Here is a 27,039-nt window from a genome sequence, read left to right as displayed (position 1 = left end):
GGCCCAAGAAATGGCAAAAAGACAAAAATAAATAAATAAAATTAAAATAAAATAATAGTGTTATATAGGTCCCAAGTTGAGAAGCATTGATATTGATGTAGCTGCTTGAAGAAAAAAAAAAAAAAGTCAAAAGACTCCTCAGCACCAGACAGGGTAGGTCTGTGTTAAAAAAGGACAGAGCAGTACCTTACACTGGTTGGATGTGTAATAAGCCTGAAGGTAATTTACCAACTGCAGGTAATTTACCTGTGTTGGCCATGGTTCTTCTCTAGAAGAGATCGGGGCAACAAAAGGACTCACTCTGCCATCTCTCTACCCCATGAGACAGGGGCTTGAATGGAGGTGGGGCTGTCTTGGCCATATTCTGGTAGGTTTGATTACTAAACCTAATTACTAAATGGATCTTGTGGACAAACAGGTTTCTCTCACCTGTCAGATAACTCTATGGCAAAAAATCCTGCTGGCTACAACATAAGAATTAAAAAAAAAAAAAAAGTTATCTCTTTTTCAGCTTCCTTAATAGAAGTCTTTGGTCATTTGTTTGGATTTTTGGAATCAAATTTAACTGGAACCACTGCTTTCAACTAAGGTCACATAATGTATAACTGCAGCTCTCAGTTTACAATAAGACTTTTTAAAATTAAGACTGCATTCAAAACATCAGTTGTGTTTCTCCCTGGTCCTATACCCTGGCTTTTTTCACCTCTCTAAGAATTCTCTTGTGCTATAGATTTCCTTACAATTAAGTTGCGCTTTGTCCTGAGTTAGCGTAATTAAAAACATCAAGCTAACAAAACTTAGAAAAGATGAGTGTTTTATAAAGGTAGAAGTGAAAGCGATGAGTTTTGTGGTAAACCTATACAACGCAGTTTCTGCTCTTTAAAAAAAAAAAATTCTCAGGATACATAAGCTGGGCTTATTTACTATAAACAATCACTGCGACCTTAACCTACGCATTGTACTGAGTGAGGAGCTCTGTGAACCGGCACAAATGTGAGACAGAACGCATGCACGAAGCAATCACAGCCGCTGCCTTGGAAGTCAAAAGGTGCTATAAGAGTTAAATAGGTATCAAAGAGTTATTAGGTAAAATATATTAATTTCCCCCTGTGGGGGAAATTTTCCAGCTGTTCACGTGGCTCACATCCCACCTTCCTGTAGTCACTGCTCAAATGTTACCTCTTCATTGAGTCCAAAGCTGACTAACCCATTTAATCTTGCAACCCTCCTCAAGGACCCCCACCTCTCCCCTGCTAGATTTTTCCCCATAGTTCTTACTACCTGCTACCAAAAAAAAAAAAAAAAAAAAGTTAACTTGCCGATTTATTATGATTTGTGTTTTTTTTGTTGTTGTTGGTTTTTTTTTTTTTTTTTGTCTCTCCCACAAAAATATAAGCTAAGGGCAGAGATTTTAATTTCTGTCTACTTTGTTCACTGCACTATCTCTAGCTCCTAGAAAGTGCCTGATACCTTGGAGAAACTCAAATATTTACTATTATATGAGTTCCTAATTGAGTTAGAATGAACACGAAGTTCAGGGAGTTACAGCACCTGCTGTAGGGAACTCACACAATGACACTAACAACAGAGATAGACAACGAGAACAACAATACTGATAGCTGTTATTCATTGAGCACTTATTTTGGGCCTGTGCTAAGCTCATTATTTCATTTAATCTCCACAATACTCCTTTTAAATAGACATGAACTCCATTCTATTGATAAGAAAACAAAGACTCAGAAAGTTTGAATTACTGGCTCAGGAAAACACAGCAAGAAAGTGATTGTGCTGGAATTTCAGCTCAAGATTCTTTCATCCAAGCATTCACGATTTTTTTTCTAACCCTTTTAATTATAGAACTTCCCCAAACATATATAAAAGCAGAAAGAATCACGTTGTGAACCCCTCTGCATATACTGCTCAGCTCCACCTAGCAATGATAAACTGGTGGCCAATTCAATTCCCAGAGCTCATGCTCTTAATGACTTACTACATGAAGAAATAAGTGGAACAGGAGTTCCCATCGTGGCGCAGCGGAAACGAATCTGACTCGGAACCATGAGGTTGCAGGTTTGATCCCTGGCCTCGCTCAGTGGGTTGAGGATCCTACGTTGCTGTGGGCTGTGGTGTAGGTCACAGATGAGGCTCGGATCTGGCATTGCTGTGGCTGTGGGGTAGGCCTGCAGCTGTAGCTCTGATTCAACCCCTAGCCTGGGAACCTAGGCCATGGGTGTAGCCCTAAAAAAACAAAGAAAATAAAAAAGAAAGAAAGAAGCAGAACAGAAATTTTACTCCTTGGGAGCAGAAGAACAGGACTCTACACACGGGGGTGTTTAGGAAAGCCTCCATGAGGTCCACTTGGTTAAATTCCCTTCCTTTCCTTTCTTTCCTCCTTCTCACCAGCGGACCATTAAGGCTTCACGTGATCCAAAGGAAAATTGCATGAGAACTCATTTTGCTAAGTGTATACACTTAAGTTGGAAAGAAAGAACTTTCCACTAAACCTTATTACAGTTATAGGGTTCAGAGCCCAGAGGAACAAGTTCAGAAAGGGCACCTAAAGAACTAAGACCGGATATCTCTTTGGGCTTGTGGGCTGGTGACTGATGGTCAGCCCAGATGCACCATAAGTATTTTCTGCTAAGAGACAGGTACAGATTCCTGCAGCAAGAAACTCTTGACTTAAGAGAGTCACAGAACTTGGGGATAAAAGGGGTGCTTGGAAGGCCTGTGTCCCAAAGACCTTGATGTGATTCTGAGCGCCTCTTTCTAAGCTCCCATTATTGGAGAGCCAGTCCACAGTTGTCCCCTACTGCCTTCTTTCCTGCCCACCCCCCCTTTCCACGTGGTCAGAGGAAGAATCAAGGCTCTGGGTTAAACACATCTGACCTGGGTTCAGACTCTGCCCCTCCTACCTGTGTGACTTCGAACTAATAAGAAACTTGCCTAAATCTCAAGCTCCCTGATCTTAAAAGGGGCAGCCTGTACAGTTTTTGTTTGTAGGGTGTCTAAAGTGATGCCTGGAACATGTTAATAATCTGAGAATCAGAGTTGGAAAATTCCCTCATTGTCATGCAACAATTCAGCATTCATTACTGAGTCATTTGCTGGTCACCGGAAATTAATACAACATTGTAAGTCCACCATACACCAGTAAATTTTTTTAAAGAAAGAAGATGCAGAAATCCCCAGTTAAATATTCCCATAACTAATATGATTCATATTTTTACAAAGGAGGAAATGGAAGTAACCAGGAATCCTGGTTGGGTTGTTAAGTCCCAGTGACCCACATCTCACATGCATTTGGGAAGAGAGCCAGGATCTCAGAGCCAATTCCCTCTCACTCCCCAGGGTCGTAATTCTGACTTCCTGTTATGTCCACATCAACATCTTTAAAGGTCGTGTCCTTTTCTCCAAGGTCTCCTACTGTGCCATGTCATCCTCAGCCCCTAATAGTACAGAAACAAGAAGCTGGACACCTTCCCTGTGCATAAGCACTATATATGTGTCTGTATATATATTATATATAAATTTATTCCTTAGAACAATGTGGGTATCATTAGTCTTCTTTTTTTTTTTGTTAAGATTAGAAAACAGAGAGCCAAGAAGGTGTAACTTGTCAAAAGCCAAGATGTGGAATCGTGTCATTCAGCCCAGGCTGGCCCTTCAGGGTTAGCTTGCCATGCTCAGGAACAAGGAGGGAGTTGAGAATGGGTGGGGGACAAGGGCCAGGCTACCACGTCCCACATCAAGGCGTCAGCAGGATGGTCAGAACCTCATCTCAGTTTGGGATTTGGTAGGCCTGGAATTCTGCACCTAATTGCTCTCTGTGAATCATCATCATCAGGTTGTGTTGCTAAGCATATTTTGTGCTGAAGTACAGCAAAATCATTCAGAAGTTCAGGCGGTCGTTATAATAAATCCTCTAATGAATACGGCACAATGATCACAGGCTCCCATGTATGAAAGAGAATCCCCAGACACTGAGGAAGCAGGGGTCCTGGACAGGTTATGTCTGCTGGAGCTGTCATTCCTTCCAGGAAGACATTTTCAGAGCTTCCTACCAGAGGCGAGGCCATCTAATGGAGTGGTTAACAGGGTGGGCTCTGGAGGCTGACTGCCTGGGTTCAAGTCCCACCCAACCACTTCCTAACTCTATGACCTTGAACAAATTATTAGCCTCTTGGTATGTCAGTTTCACCCTCAGTAAATGGGGATAAGAAAAGTATCTGACTCATAGCTTGTTCCGAGAAGTAAATGGGTTAGTACCTATTAAAAATGTATAATCATGCCCGGGAAATAGTAAATGCTTAACAAATGATAGCACTTGTAACAAACCCATCTTCAGACCATAAGCTATCCCCCATGACTAGTGATTCCACAAACCCACACACTGTTCACTCTTTCCTTGGGAAATTTAATTAGTAGCTGAGCTAGGCTGCAATATCCCCCTTGTCCAATAGGTGTTGCTCACTCCCTCATGGAAATGTTTTCCATACCAAGTTCAACAAAATTTAATGACCAAGGGGGATTCATCCCAAGTTCTCAAGGATGGTTCAACAAATGCAAACCAATCAACATCATACACCACATTAACAAAAGAAAAGTCAAAAACCACACGATCATCTCAATAGATGCAGAAAAAAGCATTTGACAAAATCCCACATTCATTCATGATTAAAATTCTTACCAAAGTGGATATAGAGGGAACATACCTTAACATAATAAAAGCCATTCATGACAAACCTACAGCCAATATAATACTCAAAGGAGAAAAGCTAAAAGCCTTCTCACTAAAATCTGGAACAAGACAAGGATGCCCATTCTCACCACTTTTATTCAACATAGTATTGGAAGTCCTAGCCTCAGCAATCAAACAAACAAAAGAAATAAAAGGGAGTTCCTGTCGTGGCGCAGTGGTTAACGAATCCGACTAGGAACCATGAGGTTGCGGGTTCGATTCCTGCCCTTGCTCAGTGGGTTAAGGATCCGGTATTGCCGTGAGCTGTGGTGCAGCTTGCAGACACGGCTTGGATCCTACGTTGCTGTGACTATGGTGTAGGCCAGCGGCGACAGCTCTGATTCGACCCCTAGCCTGGGAACCTCCATATGCTGTGAGAGCGGCCCAAGAAATGCTGAAAAGACCAAAAAAAAAAAAAAAAAAAGAAAGAATGAATGAAAAAGAAATAAATAAAAGGCATCCACATTGGAAAAGAAGAGGTAAAATTGTCACTCTGTGCAGATGACATGATACCATATATAGAAAACCTTAAGGACTCAACCCAAAAACTACTTGAACTGAGCAATGAATTCTGCAAAGTAGCAGGATACAAGATTAACATTCAGAAATTGGTTGCATTTCTGTATACTAACAATGAAATTTTAGAAAAGGAATATAAAAATACCTTTTAAAATTGCACCCCCCAAAATTAAATACCTAGGAATAAACCTCAGCAAGGAGGTTAAGACTTATATGATGAGAACTATAAAACATTAATCAAGGAAATTAAAGAGGATTCAAAGAAACGGAAAGATATTCCATGCTCCTAGGTTAGAAAAATTAATATTGTAAAAAGGGTCACACTACCCAAAGCAATTTACAGATTCAGTGCAATCCCTATCAAATTACCCATGACATTTTTCACAGAACTACAACAATCCAAAAATTTATACGGGAACATCAAAGACCCAGAATTGCCAAAGCAATCCTGAGGAACAAAAACCAAGCAAGAGGCCTAATGCTCCCGGACTTCAGGCAGTATTACAAAGCTACAGTAATCAAGACAGTGTGGGACTGGTACAAAAACAGACAAACAGGAGTTCCCATCGTGGTGCAGTGGCTAACGAATCCGACTAGGAACCATGAGGTTGAGGGTTCAATCCCTGCCCTTGCTCAGTGGGTTAACGATCAGGCATTGCCGTGAGCGGTGGTGTAGGTTGCAGACACGGCTTCGATCCGTGTTGCTGTGGCTGCGGGGTAGGCCGGTGGCTGCAGCTCCGATTCAACCCCTAGCCTGGGAACCTCCATATGCTGCGGGAGCGGCCCAAGAAATAGCAAAAAATAAAAAAACAGACAAACGGACCAATGGAACAGAACAGAGAACCCAGAAATAAACCCGGACGCCTATGGTCAATTAATCTTTGACAAAGGAGGAAAGAATATAAAATGGGAAAAAGACGGTCTCTTCACTAAATGGTGATGGAAAAACTTGACAGCTGCATGTAAATCAATAAAACTAGAACACACCCTCACACCATGCACAAAAATAAACTCAAAATGGCTTAAAGACTTAAATATAAGACAAGACACCATAAAACTCCTAGAAGAGAACACAGGCAAAACATTCTCTGACATCAACCATACAAATGTTTTCTTAGCTCAGTCTCCCAAAGCAGTAGATGATGCAAACTATTACATATGGAGTGGATAAACAATGAGCTCCTGCTGTATAGCACAGGGAACTATATCCAGTCACTTGTGATGGAACATGATGGAGAATAATGTGAGAAAAAAGAATACATATAAATTATGACATATAATTTATACATATAAATTACAATTTGCTATACAGCAGAAATTGACAGAACATTGAAAATCAACTATGATAAAAAATAAAAATCTTTTAAAAAAATAAACCAATGGGACCTAATCAAACTTAGAAACTTTTGCATAGTAAAGAAAACCATATTAAAAAAAAAAGACAACATAGAAAATGGGAGAAAATAATTGCACACGATGCAAACAAGGGCTTAATCTCCAAAATATACAAACAACTTGTACAACTCAACAGCAAAAAAACAAACAACCCAATTGAAAAATGGGCAGAAGACCTGAACTGACATTTCTCCAAAGAAGACATACAGATGGCCAACAGGCATGTGAAACAATGTTCAGTCAACATCACTAATTATTAGAGACATGCAAATCAAAACTACAGTGAGGTACCTCTTTACACAGGTCAGAATGGCCATCATTAGTAAGTTTACAAATAACAAATGCTGGAGAGGGTGTGGAGAAAAGGGTACCCTCCTACACTGTTGGTAGTAGTTGTACCAATTTACATTCCTATGGAAAACAGTATGGCGGTACCTCAGAAAACTAATTATGGAAATACCATATGATCCAGCAATCCCACTCCTTGGCATATATTTGGACAAAATTTCCATTGAAAAAGATGCATGCACCCCCATGTTCATTGCAGCATTATTCACAATAGCTAAGACATGGAAACAACCTAAATGTCCATCGACAGATGAATGCATTAAGATGTGGTTCATGCATACACACTGGAATATGATTCAGCCTTAAAAAATAATATAATGTCATTTGCAGCAACATGGATGGAACGAGAGATTCTCATACTAAATGAAGTCAGAAAGACAAATAGCATATCACTTACATGTGGAATCACATATATGACACAAATGAACCTATCTACGGAAAAGAAGCAAACTCATGGACTTGGAGAACAGACCTCTGGTTGCCAAACAGAAGGGAGAAGAAGTGAGACGGACTGGGAGTTTGGGGTTAATAGATGGGAACTATCGCATTTGGAGTGGATAAGCAATGAGAGCCTGCTTTATAGCACAGGGAACTAATCACTTGTGATGGAACAGGATGGAGGATAATATGAGAAAAAAAAATGTATATACAGCTGGGTCACTTTGCTGTTGAGCAGAAATTGACAGAACACTGTAAATCAACTATAAAGAAATTTTTTAAAGTAATATAAGTTCAGAAGGAAAAAAATTTAATGTTTTTAGGCATGGAGAAGAGACTTGTTGTCGCCAAGGGGGAGAGGAAGGGAGTGGGATGGACTGGGAGATTGGTGTTAGTAGATGCAAACTACTACATTTAGAATGAACAAGCAATAAGGTCCTACTGTATAGCACAGGGAACTATATCCAGTCATTTGTGATAGAACATGACGAAAGATGATATATCAAAAAGAATGTGTATGTATATGTATATATATATATATATATACACACACATACATGTATGTATGACCTGGTCACTTTGCTGTATAGCAGAAATTGACAGAACATTGTAAGTCAACTATATTTTAATTTAAAAAATTAAAAAGCAAATAAACACAGACTTAATGCTTTGAGCAATATAATAAAATTAATAAGTTTCAAGGTCAAGACATATTGGAAATATTTGGTTAAATAAAGTTGAAACTTTTTTTTTTTTTTTGGTCTTTTTAGGGCTGCACTCATGGCATATGGAAGTTCCCAGGCTAGAGGTCAACCTGGTGCTGTAGCTGCCAGCCTACACGACAGCCACAGTAACACCAGATCCGAGCCGTATCTGCGACCTATACCACAGCTCACTGCAATGCTATATCCTTAACCCACTGAGTGAGGCCAGGGATCGAACTTTTGTCCTCATGATGCTAGTCAGATTCATTTCCGCTGAGCCATGACAGGAACTCCTGAAACATATTTCTTTATTGCAGAACTTTTCAGAACCTCCAACATAAATGTACTGCAACCCTACAATTATGAAAGGGGGGTATGGGTGTAAGAGGGGAAGAGTACCCTGTTCCCCAACTTTTCCAAGCACAGAACCTTTCCTTCTACATGACACCCCTTAACTATGGAAGGGACATTAATATTCTTCCAAACCAAGCTGGGTAAAATTTCATGTGGATTGCTTTAAAATGATGTTTCTCAAAGTGTGGTCTTTATATCATCTGCTTATTAAAATGCAGTTTTCTGAATTTCACGCAAGGCTTACAGAATCAGACTTTGAAGGAAAGGCTGAAGATTCTGCATTTTAACAAGCTCCCCAGGTGCACATTAAATTTTGAGAACCACAGCCTTAAAGAAAACACTTCCCTAATTTTGGAATTCTATATATTTGAAGCCCTGAATACTAAATTTTCCTTAATAGGACGAATACTTGTTAATTTCCCAGAAGCCCCTATTTGAGTGAAAAGTGGATACAGTGGGTGAGGATGGTTGGGTGGTTGAACTGCAGAAACAGTCAATGTTTTCCCAGTGCTAGTTATTGTGCCAAGGAGCTGGAGAATATGACAAACACAACTCAGATCCTGCCCTCAAGGTGTTTACAGTCCATAATTAAGAAGGGAACTGGACACGGAGCCTCTTGCCTAGAATCATTGTAGCGCCTTGGCCGTCGTCACCTTAGTATCACGTTCACATGGGACACAGAGAGCTTATTCTAGGAGTTCAAATAAAGAGAGGAAGAATTCATTTCTCTTTTACACGGCTCAGTCACAAATGAAAAAAATTTGGGGGGGTTTGTATTTGATATCCTGGGAAAAATGCAGTAGGAAAGAGGACAAAGGACACAAATGAAGCAAAGGATGAGAGTGGGAAGTAAAGGGAGAAGAAACCTAATGGCGAGATGAATGAAGGGAAGGAGGAAAAAAAAAAAAAATCAACCCTGCTGACTCTGTTCGGTTTAAGGTGAGAAATAACAGGATTAGAATGTCAAATTGCTGAGTCCTGCAGACCTGAACCATAAACCTCTGAGCTGTTGAGCTTTTTCTTCTCTGCAGTCACTAATTAAATATTGCCTTGGAATAAAATAAAGTAAAATAAAATAGAAATACAAAGGCTTTTTTTCTGTGTCATGAGTGCATAGCATGAGCCAGAATGGGGCTGAGTGTCTGGCTGATCTGTACAGGAGTGGATGTAGAAAGGAACTAGAGGAAGGACTTTGGAGAGTAGAGGACTTATCTCTGTCTTAAAATTTCCATAACCACTCATGTCACGTGCAACTTTTATAGTTTTAATTTTTTTTTTTTCAGAGAGAAGCAGTTATTGATTTATTTGGCTGTGCCCAGGGCACAAGGGAGTTCTGGGGCCGGGGAGTGAACCCATGCCCCAGCAGCAACAATGAGGGATCCTTGACTCACTGAGCCACCAGGAAACTGCTATCACATTTTATTTTCACATGTAGTCTTTTTGCCCTAACTAGCAGTAATTGAAAATGTATGTGGGAGTTTCCTTGTGGCGCAGCAGGTTAAGGATCCTGTGATGTCACGGCAGCCGACCTGAGTCACTGCCGTGGCACGGGTTTGACCTCTGGCCCAGGAACTTTCATGTGCTGTTGGTGTGGTCAAAAAATAAATTTTAAAAAACATCTTTTTAAAAGCAAGTATGTGGAATGCTCCTTTCAGTGTTAATTATGCAGCACTATAAGCTGGAGGATCCTAAAGGACATTTTAAGTAGGATTGGAAGTCCAAAAATCATCCACGTGTCCAAGGAAAGCTGAGCAAAGCTCAGGCGTTCCCCTGAATCAGGGTATCCTTTGCACTATCCCCTCTTTCATCCAGATATCACCTCTATAATAAACTGTCCACTTTCATGCACATGAAGTTTGCTGTACCAGTAGGTTCCCAAGACTCGTCTCACTCCTCTCATGAAAACACAGGTCTGTGTCCCAAGCTCTGTCGCTGGCATCTTTATGATCAAGATCTGTCTCCAGCACCTGAGGCCAGAGTGAGTCCATTTTCCACCTCACTTTGCTCTCTTAGTGGAGCAGGTCTGCCGCTAAATAAGGATTTCTCCGACTTAAGCCCTAACAGAGCTATCACTGGCCCTGTGCTCTTCTGTTGTTTGCCTGAGCAAAATCTATCATGACTCTATATGCATATGGCATGTGTCAACTGTTTTAAAATTAGCCAATTTTCCTAAGCATAAAAATGGATTTTTGTCATATCACACAAACCATATATCACAGAAACAAACCATTTTTTGTTGTGGCTTTTTTTTTCTTTCCAAAACGCACTAAGTCTTTTTAAGTCACTGCCAAATCCATTTCACTCACTGCATTTTTTGAGACACATTTAAAGAAACCAAGCAGAGGGGGGGAAAATATCTCATGCAGTGCTGACACCTGGAAAGAAATTTAGTTCATTAGCAAACCAACCACACCTAGGAGGCTGGGTTACTGCAACTGCTTTTTAAAAAAATTTTTTTTTTTAATTTTAGGGTCCCACCCCAAGTCATATGGAAGTTCCCGGGCTAGGGGTTAAATCAGAGCTGCAGCTGCCAGCCTACGCCACAGCTACAGCAACACCAGATTCCAAGCCATGTCTGTGACCTACACACCACAGCTCACAGCAATGCCAGATCCTTAACCCACTGAGCTGAGCTAGCGTTCGAACACACATCCTCATGGATACTAGCCAGGTTCGTTACCGCTGAGCCACAATGGGAACTCCCTACTACACCTGCTTTTAAATAATATAGCATTTGTATGCTGCCCTGCACCGAAAGTTTGGGATGTGGCAAAATAATAAAAAACTTAAAAATAAAGAAAAATATTAAAAAATAAGATGAATACCGGAGAAAAGATAAAGAACTGTCACTTACTGAGCCCTCTATGTACCAGACATTATAGGAAGTTCTAATTCTGTATTATTTCACTTTGTGCTCAAAACTATCCTGTGATATGAGTACAGAATGTGTCCATTTTACAGATATGGAAGCCAAGGCTTACATAAATAACTTAGCAAGGTCACATAGCTAGTACATGGCAGAGCTTGCCAATGATTCGAACCCAAGTCAGTTGTCCCTGAGCCTATTCTCTCAATGACTAAGTCATCTCCTGTGTGATTGAAAGCACATTAAACTTCTACAGACATGACAGGGAGACATAAATAGGCATTGAGGTCAACTCTTGCAGTGCAGGTTTCTCAACGAAGGTTATAGGCATACTGTCAAGGGCTCAGTTGCCTTGAGTTCCTCTCAGCCAAATAAATCCCCATTTAGCTTTGGAGGAGGATGAGGAGGGGGCTAGGTACCCTATGTTCTCCTACCACCAGCACAAGGCACTGTTCTTAAGGACTGTGGATTAGAGCAAGCCTTCAGGAAATTCTGCTTGAGCCCCTGCATAATGCCTCCAAACCTTGCTAAGATTCGGAGTGATGCAGCAAATGTACTGAGTAGGCAGCTGTCCACTGGCCCCTTTTGAGGGGCCAACAATTCCTCCCCAGAGGGAAAAAGACCGGTCTCCTACTTGGGTTAAAAAACCTGTGAATTTCTCTTTCAAAATGCTCATGTGTTAACTGAAAGGGCAGCATAGTAAATCATTATTACTCATTAATACTTCAGCACAAATTAGTTGATCAGGTTACTGAGATGTGTGAAGGGCCCTGAGGAAAAGATATCATTTTGATGGGGGTGGTGGGAGTTGAATGGGTGGGGCGGGGAGGGAGGAAGGACCACAGAATTGCTACACACACACACACACACACCTCCATTGTCTCTTTGGGGCTTGCCGGGACTGTACTTACAGGCAAAGATTTTTTAAAATGTTCCAGCCATTCCTCAGCCTCCTCCAGGCAAGAACCCTGCCCGCGCCTCATCGGCCGGGGGCTTGTAACACAGCCTTCTGCCTCTAGGGGTCTCTAGTGCCCCGAGGCTTCAGGAGGATGCCGCCCTTGCTCCGTTACCCCGCAGGGCTCAAATCCCAGAGAGCTAAGATTGCAGAAAAGGGAAAAGGCGCGTTCGGGGAGCCCCCCAGGACCCCATCAGCCGCTGGAACACTGCTCATCCTCCTCCCCTGCTCCTGCCTGCCGGCGTATTTATAATATGTAAATGGATGAACACCGAGTGAGGGGGAGGCAGAAATTAACAGACCTCGCACTTCTTACTGAGTACTTAAGCATTCCTGTACCTCAAGGGGATTCCAAGGACTTCCCTCTACAGCCCCAACCCCACTCGTCCAGGAAGCCCCATCTCCAGGCTACCAGACTACACCTGAGCAGGAATCCCACCCCATCCCCAGCTCAGCCCAGGCTTGGGATGCTATTCAAGACTCCCCAGGGGCGAGGGATAGAGCAGGATCCCTTCTGCCACTGGGGCTGGACCCTGATGGCCAGACCCTCCCTGAGGCTGGGGCTGAGGAAGAGAAAGGATGATGAGGGAGGAAGGACCAGAGCCTGGCTCCTGTTAGACCTGAGTGTCCCATGAAAGCAGAGTCATTAAAGGTCAGTGGGTCCAGAGAGAGTTTTCCTGTAAAAATCTCACAACTGAGGAGTACCGCAAAAAGTAAAAAACTCTGAGAGAGGCACTATTCCTCTCGTCTGGTGCCTGGATAGGCTGCAGGAGGTGGTGGCAGGCCTCGGCTCTCTAACCCATCCGGCACCTTGGGTTTGAGTCCCAGCTCCACTAGTCACTCTAGCTGTGAGATCTTGGGTAACTGGCTTACCCTCTCTGTACTTAATTTTTCTCGCCTTCAAAATGGGAATAACGATATCTACTTCATAGGGAGGTGTTAGAACTGACGAAAAGATGGCCCAGCTGGTACGTTCAGTGCCTGGCACTCGGCGGGACACACAGCAGACATCTGTTCACAGACACGGAATTTCATGCATCTTCAATCACCAAGAACATGAGGAATCTGTCCTAGGCGCCCTGAACTTCACAGGTGTGTTGGTGTTGGCGAGAGTCTTATATTTAAAAATCAATTGGAGGATGTCACCTGTTCTTTTCAATGAAACACAGTTCTTGCTTTTTGAAGGAACTCTATAGTGTGGTAGTTTTCAGGTTTTGAACACCCTTTAGGTTCCAAGGAGGTGCCTCAGGGACCACTTGTGGGTGAGGAAAGAGAAATGACAGGTGGGGGAGCTCCAGGCCCCCAGGCCTGCACCAATCGGGGAGGTCTGCTTTTATCTGCTTCAATGTATTGGGGTTCTAGGCAAGGACTTATTTGATTAGAACTTTCGACTGCTTTTTAAAAGGTTAAAACCACTGCTAATTTATCCTTGTATAATTCAGGGAAACCTTTCCTCCAAGCCTGAGGACACTCAACTCTTATTTCATTTGTTTTGCAAGCCTGCTCTTTTGAAAATGGAGCACACCTGTATTCAGAAACAGAGGCACCTAAAATATTCAGCCCACACATCTTAAGTACCCAATATGTGTAAAGCATTGCACTTGCAACTTTGGAGGATTCTTGAATGAGCACCAACCTTTCCGGCTTGCTCTGGAAATATCCCGAGGGTCAAACAACGCTTCATTGTCACTCCTAACCCATTTAGCCTAGACCCGGGAGCAGTTACCCTTACCTGGACCACAAAAGTGTCCTTTCCCTTAGGAGGGACCTTAAGACATGACCTAAGACTGTGATCACTTTGAAAGCCCAGTGTTAAAGAGCATGGGCTTTGGGATCTGACAGAGCTGAGTTCAAATCTGAGCTCTGCCACTTCCGAGCTGTATGACCTTGAGTTATTTAATGTCTCTGAACTTTAACTTTCTCATCTATAAACAGAAGATAGCAACCCTTCTCAGAGGGTTGTTAGATAATTAAATGAACAATGCCTGGAAAGCACTTAGCATGAGGTCTGGCCCTTGGTAACCATTGCCAGGTAGCTCTGGATGCAGTGGCATCTAACAGCAAATACTGAAGCCACTTCCTGATTCTCACTGACCCCAGCTAAATATCATCACTGCTCTGCCTGGAGTCCCTGTCTTATGAGTTTTAATACCTGGGGACACAAAAACAGCAGCTGCCATTTCCTGAATGCCCATTGTGTGGCACGTACTTTGCTGATACTTTGCAATCATTGTCTTTAATTTTCATGATGTTTGTGCTTCGTGATGTAAGGGGTTATCCTTTCCATTTTACTAGATGAGGATCCTGAAGCTCAGAGAGGTTATGTAACACATTCGAAGTCACACAGCTAATAAGTGACCAAAATTAGACTGAAGCCCAACTTTACCTGACCTAGAAATCAGGGGCCTTTTGTGCCCACTTTGCTGACTCTCAGAACTCTCTTGTGTGGAAGGCAGAGGACATGGCATAGGGACAAGGGCCCAGGGTTGGATGTCAGCTCCTCTGGGCTTTGTCTTCCTCAATTTCAGTCTGTAAATAGCAATTGCACTGACTTCATAAGATTTTAATAAAAGTTAAGTGAGGTAATATAAGTAAAAACAAACCTAGTACAACTTTTTATCATAGTCTTTGAACATATATTAAATAGGTATTAACTTGCTCCATCCAAGCTTTACCTGCTCTCCAAATCATTTTCTTAACCTTATTGCCAGAAATATTCATCAAGAGGATACATACATATGTATGTGTATATACATGGAGTGAATATATATGCATATGTTTGTATACATATATATATGAAAAATTATAGAGCAAACCACCATCCAGGTCACTTGCCAGCATTTCAGAAGCACCCCCCTCTGTATGCCCCTCCCTGACCAAATTCCCAATTGTCCCTCCAGTCTAATTCACTTTCCCTCTTGTTAAAAAATAATTTTCTTTTCCCCTTTGCTCACGCCTCTGGGTTGTCTCTAGCCTTTTGGCTGTGCCTGTCACTTCACGAAGGTTCTGAGTGACATGTCATTCACAGGAGAGAAGTGAAGTGGTTCTGCAGAGTAGGGGCGCACCTGAGTGAGTCTGCGTGTGTGTGTGTGTGTGTGTTGTGTGTGTGTCCACACCATCTCCCTCTGTGGAGAGCTGCAAACTGATGTCTCGTGAGATGTCTTAACCTGAAAGAACAGCAGGGACAAGTGAAATGATGGGAGAAAGCTTTGTGAACATTGGCCAGTTTGCTGCTCCAAAGCCCCTCAATCCTGGAGAGGGGGTCTGGTACCTGCAGAGCTGGAGTGCTGGTCACAGCAGCGACAGCTGTCATTACACAGAGTCCATGAGTTCTCTTCTTTAGATCCCCAGACTACACCCGGCCCTGGGTTTTCTACCTTCCTCAATTGACAATTTAGTTTCCAATTAAATGTTCCCTTCTGAAAGAGACCTGCCTTGACCCCCAGCTCAATCACTGTCTCCTATTATACTCTCTTTTAATATTTTTCTTCATTACTAGCACCTGAAATTCTCTCACTTATTTGTCTGCTTGTGTACTTTTCTGGACCTCATAGCAATAAGCAATACGGGCTCAGGACCCAAACTGGGTTAGAAGGCCAGCCACCCCACTTAACTAGCTGGTTGACCTTGGGCAAAGTGTTTAACTTTGCTGGGCCTCCAATTCAACATCTGTAAAATGGGAATATCGGATTTATTAAAGAGGGAAATATAACATCATTAGGTGCAGAAAATGTATGTAGGGCTTTCAGTATAGTGCCTGACACATAAGTACTACTAAAGTGTCAGCTTGTCAATAATCATTGTAATTGTCATTCTATCCTCCCTCTAGAACATAAGCATCCTGATGGCAAGGCAGTTGTTCACCGCAGGATCCCCAGTGCCCAAGAAGAGTACCTAGCACATATTCATAATATACGGAATAAATAGTTCTTGAGAAATTAGTCTGAGAACCCAAGTTCCAACCCTGCCTCTGAGTGCAGGAGAGGACTATATATACACATCAGTACAGTGTGCGGGTATTGTGCATAAACAGTTGGAGAGAGATGTGCAGGGGTGTAGAGGAGTAGGCACTTAATTCCTTCCCAGAGATGCAGGGATGTCTTCACAGAGGAGATAACCTTTACAGAAGAGTCTTGAAGCTCAGTAACCCTTAGGAAATGGACAACAGAGCAAGGGAGGGTTCTATATAAAAGCAACAGGGCACATCTAACAGCCTTGGAATAGTGAGGGACCTGTCTGAAGTTTGGGGTAGATAGAGTGAGAAGGGGGAAGTAGAGAGATGCCCAAAAGAGGCTGGGAGACCAGCCTGTGAAGGGGCTCCTGTTTGTGAGCTAAGAAACTTGGCTTTTATTCTGACAGTTTGAGGAGTCATGAGTGAATCACAATAAAGGAAGGAGGAGAATGGAATTTATCAGTTTGAAAGATCGCCCCAGCTGCAACGAGGAGGCTGGGCTGGCTAGCCCTCTCTAGAGAGGCGACAGGGAGACCAAGTTGGGAAAGTCCAGGTGAGAAGGGCTGAGGACCTGACCAGAGAGGGGGCAGCAGGAGGATGGCTTTGAGAAATCATTAGGAGCCAGATCTTGTCAAGCCAGGGGCTCATTGATTGGATGGGGGGGCAGGGGGCTGTGTGAGAGAAAGCAGAGCCCAGGCCAACCTTTATTTCTTAGTTTTACTGATGGGTGATGGGTTGGTTTCCCATTAGACAAAGCTGGGAATTTGGAGAGGGGAATCATTTTATGTGTGAAGTGGGTCCATAATGAGTTCACCTTTGGACATTTTAATCTTGGCAATCATCACAGTGAAGCCCTTTGGTAGGAAAGGATGCTGACATTTACTGAGCACCCGTCATGTGCCTGGAACTGTGTTTGGCTCCTTATACAGTTTATCTCATTTAATATGTAGAACAACAGGTTGAGAAATGGAGAGTTATTTGTTTTATAGATGCTAACACTGAGGCTCAGCAAGGTAATGGTCGCTACTTTACACAGTGAACACTGAGTAACAGTAAGTGGACCAACTTGATTAAGCAAGCTTGAATGAAATGTATACAAAGAGAGGGACCAGAAAATAAAGGAAGTTTAGGGGTAGATCATGGAAACATTTGAAGAGATATTAACCATCCCACGGAGGTGTTGGGAAAATCAGGTGAGAGAAAGCTTGCAGAGCATTTTGTCAACTACAGAATGCTGAGAAAATGAGAAGTGCCAGTTGTGGCTAAACTTTTTTGCAATAATAAGATCATAACAATGAGTGAGTTATACAGTTCAAATCTGTCCTTATTAAACAAAATTCAGTCATGATGTCTTTCCTCCATTCTTCTTACCCACAGGTCCGCAAAAGAATCACTAACACAGAGCAGTGACTTTTCTTTGTCCCCACCGCACTGTCAACACGGCAGGTTTTGAGGAAAACGCTCCCAAGGAAAGACAATAATATGGTAGAGATGAGAAGGAAGAAGGGGATTTGAAAGTCAGATGGACCCAGCTAATCCCAACTGCTATGTCCTTACACTTCAGAGTGAGACCCTAAAGATAGTTTACTTGGTTAGTTCTACTGTCAGGCAGAAACTCAAAAACACTAGGATAAATTTATCAGGCCGCCTACCTGCTGATTGTTTGCAGGTGAACTGGGAATGTCATTGCTCCACAAAGGCTTTGGGTGGGCTGAGTCACAGGTGACAAGGTCAACATCAAATAGAAGCCAGGGTAAGTGACCTGTGCCCAATTTGACTTCCGATTTCAGAATTACATGCCCAGATGCTCTCTGGACAGCTCACCATCCTCCCTCCATGTTCTTTCTTTCAATGTTTTATGTTTCTGGCTCCTCTTATTGCCTGCCTCTGCCCTTTCTCCACATTACCTGTCACTACACTGCACGGCTAAACCAGAACTACCCAAAAGAAATAGAAAGCGAGCCATATACGTACTTTTTACTTTCCTAATGGCCACATTCCACAGTAAAAGGAAATGGGTGAAACTAATCTTAATTTATTTAACCTAATATACCCAGGATATTATCATTTTAACATATAATCAAAATTAAAAGAAACAGTGATATTTGACATTCTTTTCCTTGAAGTCTTCAAAACTCAGTGTGTATTTTTCCACTTCCAACACACCTTCCAAGTGCTCAAGAGCCACACGTGGCCAGGGGCCACCATGGGCATAGGACAGTGAGGGGCAGAGCTCAGTCCTGTGAGATATTAGGTTGCCCACCCTTTGCTCAAGCCAGCATTCAAGATATATTTGCATTTCATGGAAGCAAAAGGAGTATCAGAACTGGCTGGGGAAGAGTCCATGCTATAATGGTGTTTCTCAACTTTCTTTCCATCTGCATGGCGGAGTGACAATTTTAAGAGACATTAGCCTGCATCCTGATTGATCAAATGAGACCCAGCCACGGCAGTCCCCAGTGTGAAGTATAACTAAGCTGCCTCTCTCTTCACTCCCAAACAGAAGAGGCTTTAGCCCACAATTACCAACCACATTCCCACTGGCCTGGACCTCTCCTTAGCCCCCCAAACATGGCAGTGGATACATGTAAATAATGAAGAAAAGAGGATTTGGTCCCACCAACCAGCTGCGGGGGTCATTTAACACAGGAAACAAAGGTGACAACAAGCCCTAAAGGAGAGTTTTCAAGCGTACGCATCCCTCAGGTCTTGTCCCCAGAGTGAACACTCCTGGCACTAAGCAATCAAACAGGTCAGGTTCTTGGGGATGTTCCTCTTGACCCAAGAGCAACGATGGTGTGACTGTAGGCGAGTCATTGCACTCTTGGTGCCCCACTGGAATTTGTCCATGTCCACATGGAGACACCCAAGCAACCAGTGACATACAGAGTGAAAAGATGTCTCAAACCAACTGAAGACCAAATGCACGGGGTCTCACCAGTACTCTCCCAGGACCCATGATTTACCTTGACCTTTTCTCTGGGAAACAGGGCTTGCTGCTGGAGCAAACGTGTGTGGCTGACCAGTCGGGGCCATCTCCTGGGAGCCTGCAGCCCTCGGCCCATCCCCTTGGCGCTGCCCAGGCTGGCAGACTGCCTCACCCCTCCGCCGCTCAGCTGAGCAATCCCAGCACCTCGTGGCACAGCTGCGGGCACCACTGCACCCGCCCCTCCTGCTTTTGTGGTCTCCTCCTTTGTGACTGCTACAGCCTATGTTTTATTGAAAGGGAAAAGGAGGGGAGATAAGAGGTTATGTACAGGGGCATGCTCAAGAATCTTAAGACTGAAAATCTCCTCCTCAATGCTGACTGCCTGAGGGCTTTGGCATTTTGCCGGCTCCAAGCAAACCCCAAAAGGGACATTTGAGTGGGGAAACAGGAAATGAAGGAACTCGAGGCTCTCTCTTAGGAGATTCCAATTCTAAAAAAAAAAAAAAAGAGAGAGAGAGAGACATCGAAGATTTTCTCCTGTTCTCTTGAAATTTGCCTGCTTTCCCCTGGTATCTTTTGCCATAATTTTTGATATGCTGTTGATAAGCTTTCCAACCTTGGGCACACTTTTTTCCTATCATATTTGGATTAGACTTAAGGGTGGGTCGAAGGCTAGCTAATTTTCAATGCCTAATGAGATGCTCATCATTTCAGAGACTTCTTTCTGGTCTGAGGGCGGCTTCCTCTAGGCCAATAAAGACTTCAAATAATTAACCCAGGTGTATACTGTTTTCAAGATCCAAGTGGAAAAGGAGCTTAGGGCCAACCCCAAGGAAACAGGCAAATCTTCAAGTTTCCAGCCTTCTCAACTGTGCTGCAGTTAGCATCCCCGTCAATTGGCATCTTTTTTCCCTTTCTCCCTTCCAAAGAAGTACCACCCTACCCTCCATGGCACAAGTCAAGTTCTCCCTCCTTAGAATACTGATAGTTCTCATTATCTGTACCAATCAATGGGAGATGAATTAGGTCAGCTTCGTGAATCGCTTGTATTGAACTGCTCTTTAGAATGTATGTTGTCATTGACCTTTTTCCCAGATGTAAGCCATTTTTCCTAACTAGAATGTAAGATCGTTGAGGGCAAACACAAGGGCCAAAAGGTTTTTATCCCTCACAGCTCTTTGGGTAGCACCTGAGGTGAAACCCTAGTCATGGCAACCCCATTCCTATGAAGTTCAAAACGGCTGCATCAAATCACAATTCCTAAGCTTAAACCATTCCGTAGACGTCAGTAGAGTCTGGGATTGGTTTAGGAGTGAAGCGACCCAGACCCCACTCCATAGTTTCCTTTAATTGCAGTGTGACCCAGAGCAGAAGAGAGCAGCCTTCCAAGGTCCTCTGCCCTCCCCTTCCCAAGGAGGCCAAAATGATTCTAGCTCTACTTTGTAGGGTAATCAAAGATAAATGAGACAATAAGCCATGTGAGGATTAATTAGATGAGCTCCCTAACAGTGCTCCCAGCCTTTTAGAAAAGTATGTCATTATAAAATGTAGACAGGGTCTTATTATTTAAGAGAAAGAGTTGAATCGCCAAAAATATTCTGCACAGTGGGGAAAACAAAACACTAACCGGGGAAACCTCAACACTAAGCATCCCCGTCAGCAGAAAGTGCCCACGCAGATGTCTCAAGTCCCTCCTGATTACCTCTTGTTTGCGAGCTGGGGAGGGATTTTGGAGCGCTGTCTCAGAAGGGATGGTTTTTGTGTGATGCTCCCCAGGGGCTAGCCTGTGTCTTGGGAAAGGGGATCAGAAGGAATTGATGACGCAGGGATGTTCTTTGCCCTCTGGCCTCGCTGAGTAAACAACCTGTTAGGAGGTCAGAAGGGAAAACCTTGAGGAAGATCTTAAGGGCCAAAATGGGGAAGCTGCTCCCCATCCATGAGGCTGGCCCAGTGCTAGCAGAGCAGGGACCTGCTGACGCCCTCACCAGCCCTTCCAGCCTCTCCTCCTTTCTTGTGGCCACACTGCAGCACACATCACTCCATTCTGGGAGACAAAGCCAGCCCCATTTTTGGTGAGGAGGGAAAAGCAAGTCAGGGATGCTTCTGTCTCTTCCATGGCTGCAGGACGGCTGTCAAATGCTTTGGAGCCAGCTGCCCTCCAGCAGGGAAGACCATGGTCTGGCATTGCTTCCTTTCCCTCAAACGTTTCACAGTATCCAGGCTCTGTACCAACTCAAATCATCCCCCTCCCCAAAGGAGCAAAGCCTGCCTCTTTCCCCAGAGTAGGCAACAGCTGATATTGATAAGATTTCAGGATCCCTGGGGCAGCATTGCTTGGTCATGCCCCCAGGGCTGCAAAGCAACTTAATCTGGGTGGGAGCGAGGGAACTCCAGAGGGTCCTGCCTTAAACAAATAACATACACATAACTGTGAAGTCAAGAGGGAAAACACACAAACTCCAGCATCACTTTGCTGTTGCCTGATGTCATCAGACTGCCCCCCAGGGGATTTTGTAAAATACTTGAGCTGCTTGGTTCATACTGGCATTGCACATATTCTAGGGAGCAGGGTTAGAAAGAATGCCCCTTCAACATGCACAAGTCTAGCAAAGGACAGAGGCAGAAATACTTGATTTCCAATATACCTTTTATCCTCCTGATGGGTCTAGGCTGACAGATCACTGTCCCTGCTGGATAAGGCTCATATTACCCAGATAGAAGCCTGGCCTGTTATAATTGCTACCCTTATAACAAAACATTTGCTTCTGCTCAGGGCATCTGACTCCCAGAGCTAGGAAGAGCACACACAATTCTTTACAGAGGGGTCTGTTCAATCATGTTACAGTACATTAGCTTGATTATTTGATAATATTTGGCTTAGGTCTATATACCCTGGATAAATATGTACCATGCAGAAGGACTGCTTGCTGAGGAGAAAACTCCTCTGGGCTGGAACAGAGGCTCCCAAGTTCATGTTCCTACTAGGAAAGAACACTCCAGGCATCTGGGGCCTGGGCAGAGAACTGCACATGTATGATGTTTCTGTGGGCAGCCTGCTTCCTGCACACAACTGTGAGCACAGGCAGACAGACACACACACACACAGACCATAGGCAGCATTAGACCATGTACCCAGATGGATCACAGGACCAGTGAGACAGGGAGATGGCTAGATAATTTCAGCACGCCCCTCCTTCCAGCACAGCAACACTCTCCCCAGTGTCCCCAGCATGCTGCCAGGCTCAACTCAATCAATGGGACTTCTGCCCCCCGCCCCCCAGGGCGGCGGGGTGGGGGGGAGAGATCATTTGCAACCTACAGGGTTCACTCTTTAATTTTTTTCTTCTTGGCTGCATGTGCGTGGGAGAAAGAGGCCTCCATAGACATGCCAGAAGCTCTATGGACATGTGAATGTAGCTCTAGGAACATGGGAACATCTTTGAACATGTGCATCATGTCTGACAACCTCAGCTCTTTGGGGCCCATCCCAAACACAGTGAACCATGAACAGATCAGTCCAGCATCTGCAAAAGTCCTCGTCATCTTCTGCAATTAGGCAGCCCGATTGGATTTTCTGAAGCTAATGGGAGTTGCACTAACTTTGAGGACTTAAACCAGGCAAAAGGAATATAGGTCAGGCAGAGTGCCCAAGTCGTGTGACAACCATGCAACACCAGGAGGCAATAACAGGACGCTGTTTAGCTAAACCCCAAAGTCCACCGCTCAGCTCTACAAGCCAGAAACTAAGAAGGGGGATCATTCCCTCTGCCCGCAACTGCCAGGCACCAGGGCAAGAAGGTTGTAGGAGGGCAAAATGATCCCCTTATCAAGAGACCCACCAAAAAGACAACAACGAAAAGGGGATGGAGAAAAATCACCCAAACGCTGCACTGTTACCTTGAATCCTTGCAAGAGCCCTCCTTGCTGTATCAGCTGCTGCCCAAACCTCCACCGACTGGGAGGAGACTCCTAAAAGATTCCAGATTTTCGTGCAACATTTCCAGTGGCAGCTTTCCAAAGTTTTTACTTCATGATTTCCCGTGGCTCCTTCTCATTTGGGGAAAGGCGAATGCCCCCGATTCAGCGTGTGTAGAGGGAGCGGGTGTCTCTTTTCAAATTCTCTTGCTCTCCTCTTTGCTGCTGCCGCTGCCTCCGCGGCCGCAGTCAGACCACTTGCCTGCCGCCTTCCAGCTGAGTAACAAGGATGCCGGGCACCCACAGCATGTTTGAAGTGGGGCTTCGACGTCGGGCCGAGGCACACGCGGGTGGAGAGCGAAGGAAAGTGCCAAACCAGACCTGGGGAGTCCTCTCTTCCTCCACCGAAGAGAAACGCAAGATCGTGCCTTCCTTCCAACTCTAAAAGAGACTCACCCGCCCTCTCTCTCCCGGAATTAATGCTTTGCACATGGGCAAAGACTGTTCCTCCTGCTTCACGGCTCCCTCCGCTGCCTGCAGACCTGCCCGAGCGCTCGCCACGCAACGCAGGTGCACATCCCTGGACAAGTGCTAACGGGATCCTCCGAGCTCCGCGGAGGCGCTGCCCGAGCACCCACGAGCGGAGCAGCTTCCGAGGCTGGCGGATTCCATTCCAGGCTGCAGCCCGGAGCGTCCCTGCTCAGACTCTGTGCTCCGTACCTAAGCAGTTTCACCTGCAGACTCAGACACCAGCTGAGAGTCTTAAGATAACAATGCTACCCTGCCTGCCCCTTTCTTTCTTATGCACGTAGGTGGGCAGCCAATGGGACGCAGCGCCATACTCCCCACAGGCGCCCATTGGCTGGGCGGCTTGGCTGGAGGCGGGCTCGGGGCCTCACCGGCTGTCTCCTTTGGTTGGAGAGCTGGTTGGGGTACCAGGTCTGTTAACCCTCCCAGCTTTGCAGCGGGGACTTTTTTGGTGTGGATAAGCAAGCCTTGGACAAATTCATGGCTTGGGAGTTGGAGAGTGGAAGAAGGCTGGGGAACAGGAGAAGCTTGGGTGCTAATTACATTTTCTTCTAATCTTCCTGAGTTATGATAATCATTTGTCCCAGACCATTTTGTTTGCTTGCTTAACTAGAACTCCAAGAGATAGGGACCCATTTTCCTTCTAATTTATGGTTTTATTTGGTTGTTTTGTGCATTGTAGCCTCTTGGTCTCTATCGTGAATTACTTAATTAGAAATGAGCCTACACGTGAGAATACTTATCTCACAGTGTAGTCTCTCTCGCTCTCACACACATACATACACACACACACGCACACACACACAGAGATACAGGAGAGAGAGGCAAAAGATAGCAGGAACTCAGTGAGTACAGAAAGAAACAGATTTAGAGACTCTGAATAGCTAAATCCAGAAACATTCTGTCCCCAAACCAGGATTGTGAAGACAAAGACAAAGGCAAAGAACTTCGGGTTTCTGGGGAGAAATGTCCTGCCTCTTCCGAAAAAGTGAATTGTTTTGCCTGTAATGCTTTCCTTCTGTGGGCCTCCTTTCACTTCAGTGTGTGTCAGGAAGAGGGATTGTGAATCTCCACTTGGTTATTAAAGGAAGACTAGAGAAATCAGAACAGCAACAGCCTTGTTTCTGTGAAGCAGGTGCTGTTGCTGAGCCTGTGAATTGAGAGGAGAGAAAGAGACAGAGATTGGCAGCGGGAGAGGGAAAGAGTAAAGAAAGAAAACATTAACTTTGAATCAAAGAATGTGAAATACATTTTAACATTCTAATGAGGATGCAAAACTGAATTATGTCCAGCTAACTAGCATACTATTTGGCAGAGCATGGGAGAGTAATAGTTGAAGGAAAACTCCAGTTCAACAGAAGAGCTGGGGATTGGAGCTGGCAATGGAATGTGAGGGGTTCACATTAACTTGCGTGACAGGTAACATGGGGAGGAAAAATACAGAGAAAGAGAGGAGTGTTTTGATTTAGTTTCTTTTCAAAGTGGAGAGCAGCATTAAAGATTATTTTTGTAGAGAAGAAAGTATGGAGAGGTGGGATGAATGCCAAAGTCGTAAACATCAGGCCATTGAAAAAGCCTCAGAAAGGAGTTCCCGCTGTGTGGTGCAGCAGAAATGAATCTGACTAGCATCCATGAGGATGCAGGTTCAATCCCTGCCCTCACTCAGTGGGTTAAGAATCCAGCATTGCCTTGAGCTGTGGGTGTAGGTCGCAGACGCTGCTCTGATCTGGCACAGCTGTGGATGTGGTGTAGGCTGGTCTCTACAGCTCCAATTAGACCCCTAGCCTGGGAACCTCCATATTCTACTAACGTGCCCCCCCCCCAAAAAAAAGCTAGAGAGTCAGATGTCCTCAACGAATGGGGAGAATTAGGAATATTCTTCACACACACACACCCTTAGCTCCATCCACCTCTTTCATCTATATTCCCTCCTCTGTGTCTTATATAGGTTTGACCTTCCCTCTCCATACGGTAGGTATCTATTTGCCTAAGCTACAAAACATGTCAGAGAGCAGTCCTCAGGACAAAATATCTAAGTAAACCAATGAAAGCCTAAATCTTTTGCCTTTCAACTGCTGAGTTATTTACTCCTGTGCTTCCTAGAGACAGTGGCCCTCTGAACTTGTACTAGGTGACAAGACACCAAATGCTGAGATTCTTATAAAACAGTAGAAAGGAGTGGGTAAATGAAAGTAGTTCAACAAATGATTACCAATCTCAATGGAAAGAAAGTTAAAATTTCCAAGACCTCAAAGGAGAAGAAAAGGGGGTGCAGGGCTGGGAGACAAGAAAACAGCTTGAAAAAGGAAAAGCTTGCCTCTGCTTTCTTCTCCTATGGAGTCTTAAGCCATGTAAAAAAGATTTTAATAGGTATAAGAGACATTATAAAGTTCTGCAAGTGCATAGTTTGATACATTTTTGCCTACTTATGCATCCATGTGACTACTCCCATAGCATTTCCAGGAAGCTTGTCCTGACACTTTCAGTTAAAACTCCCCTCCTCTCCCTCTCCCCAGAGATAACCACTATTCTGACTTCCAACATCAAAGATTAATGCCACCTGGTCTTGAATTTTGTAAATATAGAATCCTGGAGTATACAGCATCTGTTCTCATCCACTTATTATGTCTGTTAGAGTCATCCATTTACTTGCATGTTTACTTTTTATTGCTGTGTAGTATTCCATCACATGACCATATGCTATTTATCCATTCTCCTACTGATGCATATTTAGGTTGTCTCCATTTTTGTCTATTATGAGTAAACCTGCTATGAATGTTCTTATACATTTTTTGGATTGTCATACACAATCATTTATCCTAGGTATACACAAAAGAGTGTAAATCACTTAACTTGCTCTTGGCTGCTACATGGGGAAAAAAAATCTCATGAAAAAAATTCTGAAGCCTATTCTCTTCTGAAATAATTGAAGAGCAGATAAAGGCAAAGATTATCACAACTGACTACCAACCAACTAGATGCTTAAAATATGAGATCCTTTACATACATATAATTTCCTTGTAACATCTACTTTAAAAAGTATGTATTATTGTTTCTGTTCTGCTAACAAGAATGTTGAATATAAGGCGCTGTACTGGGAGATGGCCCTTGGTTGCCTAAGGTGGTGAGAGAGAGAGAGAGACGGCCCTGTGAGAAAACCTATGGGAGAAGGGAGTGATGGAAGGTCTTACTCTCTAGATTAGATTTGAGAGTCACCTGCAAAGAAGGAACAACCTGGAGAACAATGAGTGGTATGTTCCAGGTGAACAGAATAGCATTTGAGGAGGGAAAGTGGAGAAAGGGCTTTGATTTGATGTGGAAGTAGATGGTATTGTGGGGAAGGGGGGAATAGACAGTGTAATAAGCAATATATCTAAGAAGATAAATAGTACAAA

General features: G+C 43.8%; 1 protein-coding gene across 4 annotated transcripts in view; it reads right to left on the bottom strand.

Annotated features, from left to right (window-relative positions):
* Window positions 1-27,039, bottom strand: part of BRINP2 (BMP/retinoic acid inducible neural specific 2) — a 128,943-nt gene that overhangs the window by 97,286 nt on the left and 4,618 nt on the right. Inside the window, exons 1-3 of one of the 4 annotated variants that reach the window (XM_021063688.2) lie at window positions 23,099-23,885; window positions 20,904-21,065; window positions 19,239-19,481 (exon numbers count right to left, since the gene is read on the bottom strand). The exons of 1 other annotated variant lie outside the window; for it this stretch is intronic. The gene's annotated coding sequence lies outside the window, so the exon portion shown is untranslated. Of the gene's footprint in view, window positions 1-19,238; window positions 19,482-20,903; window positions 21,066-23,098; window positions 23,886-27,039 lie in introns of those variants that run through there. 2 more of the 4 variants (XM_084977694.1, XM_021063687.2) reach the window with 2 other exon arrangements.

This window comes from Sus scrofa, chromosome 9, assembly GCF_054392235.1.
Source record: "Sus scrofa isolate SSC_HxYL_T2T_F1_AM1 chromosome 9, Sscrofa_HxYL_maternal_Yorkshire_Landrace_v2.0, whole genome shotgun sequence".
NCBI classification, from domain to species: Eukaryota; Metazoa; Chordata; class Mammalia; order Artiodactyla; family Suidae; genus Sus; species Sus scrofa.
This window is presented reverse-complemented; position numbering and strand designations above follow the sequence as displayed.